The sequence below is a fragment of the Poecilia formosa genome, unplaced genomic scaffold (assembly GCF_000485575.1).
Source record: "Poecilia formosa unplaced genomic scaffold, Poecilia_formosa-5.1.2 Scaffold124, whole genome shotgun sequence".
NCBI classification, from domain to species: domain Eukaryota; kingdom Metazoa; phylum Chordata; class Actinopteri; order Cyprinodontiformes; family Poeciliidae; genus Poecilia; species Poecilia formosa.
The window spans coordinates 1668424-1677065 of NW_006800063.1; positions in this window are offsets into that span (position 1 = coordinate 1668424).

The window sequence follows — 8642 nt, forward strand, 5'->3', positions numbered from 1 at the left end:
AGCAGTTGTTCAGCTTTTGTTTGGGTTTTTGTGCCTCGGACAAACTCTAAGCTCTGCAGCAAACTGCAGAACAAAGAAATCTATCACAAATAAAAATTCATTCTGATTTTATTACGATTAAAAGAAATGAAAAATAATGCAAATACTGCAGTTGGCCAACATAAAGTACATAAAAATGTTCTCATACTTTTATCTTGCTAATCTATTAGGTTTGATGCACTGTTTTTTAGCTGGTTTAGTAAAATTTAAAGTACTTCTAGCAAAGTTAAATGAAGTTAAGTATATATTGTATATGTATTTATATCCTACCATAGTCATGAAAGTAATCCAGTAAATATCAATCAATCAATCAATCAAGGGAACACGAAGGAATTTACTCCAGATAAAAGTTAAACAAGCAAACAATAACATATACATAATTAAACATAACATATGGGTATCAAATTAAAAGAACAATAAAACTAAAGCTTTGTTTAATTTTAATAAGGTTAAATTAGAAATAAATAATCTAAATCACTACAGGTCATCTGAAAACTAAAGCAAAAAGAAAAACTACTAAGATTTATACTGCCCTCATGAACTTTTGCAATTTATACATTGCGTTGTCCTAACAACGCAACGTTGTTATACTACTACTGCTAGCAGTAGTATAGGAAGTACTACTTCCTATAGCAGCATTAAATAATACAAAAGTCAGTGAAAGCAGCATAATTGCGTTTGATTGATATGACATAAAGCCACAGGCTTTATTAGCCCCGCCTTCTTTTAAAAGTACACACCTATCCGCAGGCGGCAATCACGTGTTGGTCCCGCCCACCAAACACACCCACTGTCTGCTGTAAAGATCACCGGGCCTTTCAGAACCCTCTCTGCTGCAGCGGCGACATCTGAAGCCCATGAACCTGCAATAAAATGATCGTGATGGTGAGGAGGGGCTATCGGTGTGAGCACCATGGGGTCAAAGGCCAAAACTTGTAAAAGCCCATTATGTGCAAGCTGAACGGAAAGCCTTGCTGGGTGCATTTAAGGGAAGTCGCACGAAACACTCTTCCTTCTCCTGACTAACATTTATTCAAAAGGGGAAATTGGAGCATTTTCTCTTTGTTGCGTCAAACAATTTCATAATGTGAATTTTTTCAGCGGTTTTTTTTTAACATTCTGATCTGATGTATGTTCCCCCCTTACTAAATTGAATAATGCATGCAAATCGAGCAGGTTGAAGATGGAATTGGGCTCTAAATAGACCGATTACATCTGTGATCACAGCCAACGTCACCAAATCTAGGCCTATATTCCCTTTTAAATCCTCAAAGTTTGACTGTGTGCTGTGATCTTAATGTCCCTATAGACCCAGTTTCCAAATGTGCCAAATCACAGAATGTTTTCCTCAACACGAAAATTAGTAAATTACTAAATAGCAGTAAATGCATTTCGGAATTAGGTCAGTTTTACTAGGGAAGAAGGGGTTAAGACGAATCTGTTTTGTATACTATATATCTTTTTTTATTGACATTTATATGTACTTGTTGCAAGAGGAGCTTGCAACAAGTTCATCTGTAGTAAATTTCAATTTCAAAGAATCTTTAAAATATGTGCAGCAGCAGCAGCTTAGGTTGCCAATACCATGAGCCAGCCATGTATGTAAAATTAATGTACAGTACCACACTTCACTACACTGATAGCAATGCTCCAACTTGTGAGGAACTCACATCTTTTCAATCTTAGTCCTTGGAGTCCATCAAAAGCCTTGATTCCCCAGAGGAAATAATCATAATTCACCAACAGCTTGCAGCACAATACTTTCTCTGGGCTATTTCACAACATCATGCTGATCCGTGGGCTGAGCAGTGAGGAGTTGGCACCATCGTCTGCTTCCTGATCACAGCAGCAGGCTCACTGGATTCAGAAAATGGGCTGAAAAGTCACTTTTCATGACAAAAATACAGTGTGTGTGAGCACTAGCATGAACTATAAATGCATTTTGTGTAGCTAAAGAGGAGCTTACAGTGTTTGTGTGTTGGTGTGCCAGGGACCAGGTGGCAATATTAGTGCTGCACAGGCAGCGGTGCTGGATTCCACACAAGATTAGCAACCAGTTATAAGGATAAAACTGCAATCCTGCCAGATCCACAGGGGAAAAATTGTAGCCACCACAACTGGAACGACGGCACACAAATCAAAAGGCGTCGCACCTAAACGAACACACATTTATGCACATCATAGACTTTCACACTCTGTGAACCGTTATGTAATTACGCTACCCTGTTTTCTTCAGCGTTCCTCTTCATGCATTTCTGCAGTATGTGATTCATCATGTGAGATCTACCTTAAAAAAAAAAAAAATCTTCAGCATTTTGATAACATAAACAGCATATTTCATGTGCGTACAACACGTGGGTTAGAAAACCCTGAAATGGTCTAACTTGGCATCTGTAAGACCAACACATAATCCTGTTATTTACAGATACATACAGTTAAATTACCAGCAACATAATACCATCAGAGGCGCTGAAATAAAGTAATCCCAGTTGCCCTTAGGTTGCATCAGCGAGGTTTAGCGGTTTATTTCTTCGGCTCCGGTTAAATGCTTTGCTTCCTACAGAAACATGAATTCAATGCGAGCAGTCTGCTTTTTGGAGAATATCCACCAGATCCTGCCTTCTGAAAACAAAGATGAGTCATGCGTGTGTTCTGTACTGCAGTTTTTTTGTTTGTTTTAGGGTATTTTTAAACCTTAAATGAATGTATCATTTTGATTATGACACATTAAAGGGTGAAATACATCGGCTTGGTGCAGTTTTCATTAATCCTTTATTGGAGCTAAAGGAGAAAAATCTCATTAAATAGGTTTGTGTAGGCGTTTCAGCTAAAACTGGGATGTTTGACTTCCATTCATTTTTCATTCATTTCTACAGCCTAACCCTTACACTTACCCTGGACATAATCATTACCAATGTATTTCTAGCACTGACCTTAACCAAAACTCTATCGACACCTTAGTCCTAAACCTAACCTCTAACCATTACCAATGCCTTATTATCCCTTAACTTCATTTTCACCATGCACAAAAACAGGGGGTCATATTTTGGCCCCCAAAGTTCCCATCAGTCTTGAGAAGGTCAGTGTGAATATACCAGAGAAGGTCCTAAATAGATTACATAAACAAGCACACACACACACACACACACACACACACACACACACAAAGAGAGAGAGAATCTGCAGACAGCACTAGCAAATATGACATCCTTCCCGAGTCTGTCCATTCAGGCAGACGGCCAAGTCATAGTAGGTGTGGAGTTGCCCCGTGTATTTTCAGACGATGGGCTGAACATTGTTTTGCTGAGATGTTCAGGTTTTAACAACTTAACCCTGCTTTAAACTTCCTCACAGCTCAAACTCTGACCAGTTTGGAGTACTGTGGTGTGTATATTTAGATGCATCAGAGTCTGACTTCCTCTTAACAAGTTTGCACTACTCTGTGCTGGTCTATGCATCGTGGGTCTTCAACTCCAATGGTTGGTGTCCTGCAACTTTTAGATGCGTCTCTGGTCCAACGCACCCGAGTCGAATGGCTAAATCACCTTCTGAGTTGGCGGTGAAGTTCTGCAGAGTCCTGCGAGTCAGCTCATTATTCGACTCAAGTGTATCGAAGCAGAGACGTGTCTGAAAATCTCAGGACACCGGCCCTTGAAGACACCTGGTCTAACCCAGTTAAGTGAATTGAAGTTTGTAGCTGTTTGACAAAACACGAAGGATAGAAGTACTTTTTCAAAGCTTTGTATTTCGTAGACTTGCTGGCTGGAATAAGAAGAGGTGAATTGCTGAAATAGAAATAAAAATGTTTGCCTCCATTTTTTATTTTTATTTTTATTTTTTTTGCTCTGAACAATTCGAGTACTTGGCCGAGTGTCATTAAGCATTCATGGATGTTTGAAACTGGCTGTGTTTCATGCATGTGTTCTACAGAGGAACAGTGTTTCAGATTTATCCGTGTCAGCTGCAGTGGTGTGAAATAGAACAGCCTGCTGCTAAGAGCTTGGCAGTGTTGCATTTTGTCCCATCATCCTGCACAACTCTACTCTCACACCTTTCAAACACGAGAAAGCCTTTAGTGGGTATTTCACGAATTAACAATAGCTCTAATTCCTTTCCAACGCCATTGTACAGGGATCTCAAATTTAGAGAAGTCTGAAAGATGGACCAGAAGTATTTAAAAGTGAGTTCAGCACTGCAGTATCACTGAAATGTGTGATTTTTCTTTTTTTCTTTGTTTTTTTTTTTTACAAAGCTACGGTGTTTCTTGATTAATGCAGATGTTTTACGATTAAGAAAATCCAGTATTTGCTTCTAGGGAACACACTGGATCAAGTTTATTTTGAAATTACTTGCTACAAATTTGAAGTGTTGGTGTAGGGTTGGGAAGGGGTCTGAGCTCATTTTTCATGAGACGTACCGACTGCTTTAAAAAAAAAACATGAAAAATGGAAAGAAAAAAAACCCCTGATTTATTAAGATGAAAGGCTTTCAGTGAACATTGTCGTGCCGAAACCACTTCCACATTATTCATCCTGATCAGCGGATTCTGATGAAATCTTCCTAGCATACATTATCTCAAAGGGGAAAAAAAAAAATTCTCTGTTAACATAAAACTTTAAGACTTATGGTGAGGGGTATACCTGATATTTGCACAATTGTTAGTGGAACGAATCCAGGCCACAGAGCGAATCCAGCTTGTTTGGTTCTAATCAGGGATTACCCTAAAAAAAAAAAATAAAAAAAAATAAAAAAAGCTTCTTACTAACAACAAAAACACTAAAGTGGCTGCAGTGGATTATTACCAACAAGAAACGGGTGTAAGAAACAAAACACAGTTGTCAAATTATTGTTCATTTAAAATCAAAGGTTTCAGAAACACGAGAACTTTAAAGTCCAAGTCTGCACAATAGTCTGCCTTTCATGTCATTTCCTGTCAGGCATTCACCCTCTCATGACTCCCTGGTACCAAAGGAAAAAAAGGGCCTTTGTCGCTGAACTTGACAGGATTGTCAGGCTGCATGAGCAAAGGTGCCTTTACTGCCAAGGTTGCCCACAGTAAGACAGCCCTTTTAAAAGTCCAGAGGACTATGGGACCAGAAAGAAAAAAAAATCTCCTGTGCTGAGCTGGAAGCTCCAACTGATTGAGGAAGGTTCTCAACCTCAATACAAATTAAGGCCTCTGCTGATGCTGACTGCAGTTCAATAAGATGGCATGCGCAAAAGATGGACCCGAAGAAGAAGAACTGTCTTCAAAAGTCAAATCTCCTTCCAAACCATTGAAAGGTGGGAGAAAACATCATCTTTGACCACTGTTCAGAAATATTTGCATAATACATATGTAAAGAAATTTGCGACGCAATTAACAGAAGCTGTTAGATCAGCCAATGAACAGCCTGCTTGAGTTTGTAAATATTTCTCATCCTCCTGGTCATGCTTCTTTTTATTTACCATTTTACAGTCTGGTTATCGTCCAGCAGCACAACAAAAAGCAAATGTTTCAAGTCAAAAACAATCCGATATTTTACTTTGTAATAAAGCTCTTCAAGACGATTGAGATCTTTATTCAACATGAAGAAGACTATCAAAAAAAAAAAAAAAAAACAGCTGCGCAGTGGGAGGACTTGTACAAATAAAACTTAAAAAATGTGTGTGCTTTCAAATACTCTGACACTGATAAATGAAAAGATGGTAGAGACATTCCATTCCACGACTAATCTGCAGCTGTAATAGCTGAAAAAGACAAAGAGCACCGCATTTATGCATCGTACCATGACAGAGCGAACAGCTGTACAAGACATTTCTGAACCCAGTTAGTGCTGAAACGGAGCGGAGCTAAACAGCAGCATCTGCAGAAGAACTGAACAGAAATCCTGCATATTTGGAGCTGCAGAGCGGCATAATTAGAATGTAAATCTGTGGAAGTATCTGTAGAGCAGTGTGAAAGCAGTGATGTAATGTAAAGATACGTGGAAGGTTCTGGCTGCAGATCACTTACGCATCCCTGAGCAGATTACCAGTCCAAAAAGAGAGAGGGTGGGGGAGGGGGGGATTTATTGGTTGTGACTGATCAGAGATGAATCCACCACAAAGTGGACCTACATTTCAGAGTCCTTTCCTGCAGGGCAACTTAATGACCCGCAGTATTTCTCTCCGGTCTCCGACTCTCCCTGATGGGCCGCGAGCAAGAGGCGGACTGGTGGAGGCGTGAAGGTGGCTCACAGTGGTCGGTCGCTGCGGGGGGAGGCAGGGAGGTAGTGACCGAGACGGTGGTGCAACACAAGAAGGACGGTGGAGTGTGGCTGTTTATGAGTCCAAGGGTAACTATAAGCTTTTTGCATTCACTCAGTCACTTTGAAAATAAACTATCCTGACTGACATTTTTTTTTTTAAAGAGAAATTAGGATTTATTCATCATTGAGCAGACACATTTATTTCTGTTGCTCAATTGTAATAGAATCTCAACTAACTGTTAAAACATTAGTGGGACTGTCTCCTTTATAGATGTAGTTCACAACCAGCAGAAAGTAGTGGAAGAAAATTGAAAAATGTGGAGTGCATTTTTATTTACCCTATAATCCATGTTTGTGTAATTTCATTGCCGTATTATTGCAGCTGTTCTGTCAAGTGAGCATAATGGAGACCAAGCATATTAGAACTACATGCTGGTCCGTGCGCAAACCTGCCAACACCGCCTTGCAAAATGACAGAAAAGCATTTTCACTCTCTGATGTCCTCAAAGTAAGCCAGCCAATAAAAATGCAGAGTTAGTCCCAAACTCGCAAAACCAACAGAGACGTCTCTGCGCGCCTAAATGTTGCTTGTAGTCGTTCTGCAAGAAGCAATGACCTGCATAGCTGCTACTACATGTGGAAGAGTGTTTCTGCCATAAATGATCAGCCTCAGAGAAGGTTTGTTTTCTTTTTCTCATTACGGTTCATTACAATTCACAGGTTCAATCAAGTGAACTCAGAGTAACATTTTATATCATCTATTCACCATCTTGGGCATGCAAATAAAAATTTGCACACAAAAAAAACCTCCCACGAAATCCACTCCCCCTCTAGCCTCCAATGTCCACCTCTACACACACACACACACACACATTAAATATCACTCCATTCTGAATTAGAAAATTGGATTTCTCCTCCAGATAACTTGATTATAAGCAGCCTCTGCCTCACACCAGGGCCTGGATCACTTAATAAAGCTCGAGTGCAGTGCCCTGCACTCGAGAAAACCAGTTTGTCTTTCAGACAGAAAGACAAACTATTGCATGATCATAACTCATAAGTCCTTTTGTATGTACATTGAAAGAAGCATGACTAAACCAAGCTAAAGGTGAACAAAAAAACATAACTTAATTCTAGGCGGTGACAGGATTAGAAATCTTGTAAAACAATAAATCTGTTAGGATTAGGACTATGAAAAGATGCCCTTTAGTCTACACATTCCTGTGTACTCTCTTTGTGCAGCAACATGAAAAACAAAACACTAAGAACAAAGATTTGAAACTGAACTGGAAAACTACAGAAAAAAAAAATACTTGTTCACGTTCACGTCAGAAAATGTTAAGCTAGCTTACATGACAAGAAGCTTTATATGACGACATTGTTGGTTTTCTAAGCAAATCGATTTGCTGTCACTTCTAAAATTGCTTCAGTTGAATTACTGTAGCAGTAGATAGAAACCGCGCGTTCTAACATGACAGGAAACAAAAGAGCTTTCAGAATTTAAAATAGTGATTTCAAATACTCAGGCGCATACTTTGAGGAGGGGGAAAAAATAAGGAGTTGAGAGTTTCATCGACTACTGTTCGCCACTTTAAATGACTAGCATGCATTAACACGGTTTTAGACGTCTGGTTTACAATTCTTTACAATGGCCCTAGAAAATAAAGAATAAGGGAAGACTTGAAGGCAGCAGTTGTTTAGCTCCATCTAGTGACCAACTGAGATAAAAGTAGGAACTTATCTCGTCTATTGCCAGCAAATAAAAATGCTATTTAATTTAATTTAAACAACTTACTAATTAAAATTAGATAAGCAAGCTCATGGCCAGTGCGAACACATGTCATAGAATTGTTTGTGTTTTTTAATTGTTGCTGATCTATGATGGAGTCATTATTATTATTATTATTATTTAAGGAGGCTTTGCAGCCACAATTCATGGAACCAGAAAGATCTACTCTTTATCAGAGGATCCATGAGGAAAACGAGAGACAAAGATGAACAAAACTAGTTATTACAACATAACGATGACGCAGATACTTACCAGTAAATCTATCAAAGACTGAAAAGGTGGAGAGCAATTTGTTTGAAAATTGCAAATCAACAAAAAACAACTAAAAACAAAACGCTACAGACTGCAAGAACAGTCTCTGTTGCCATATTAGGCTATTTAAATAACCACATTAACCAACCATCCAACATTAATAAGTCTATTTTAATCCTATTTGGAAAATATTGTTTAAAACTCTTCGTGAACGTACGCATTAACTGCATGTGTGTGTTTGTGTATTGTGATTAGAAACCAACTTACGGCGTTATGTTTTCCGTCTCATTTTATTATAGTATTGTATCCATTTTTTTTTGTTGTTGTTGTTT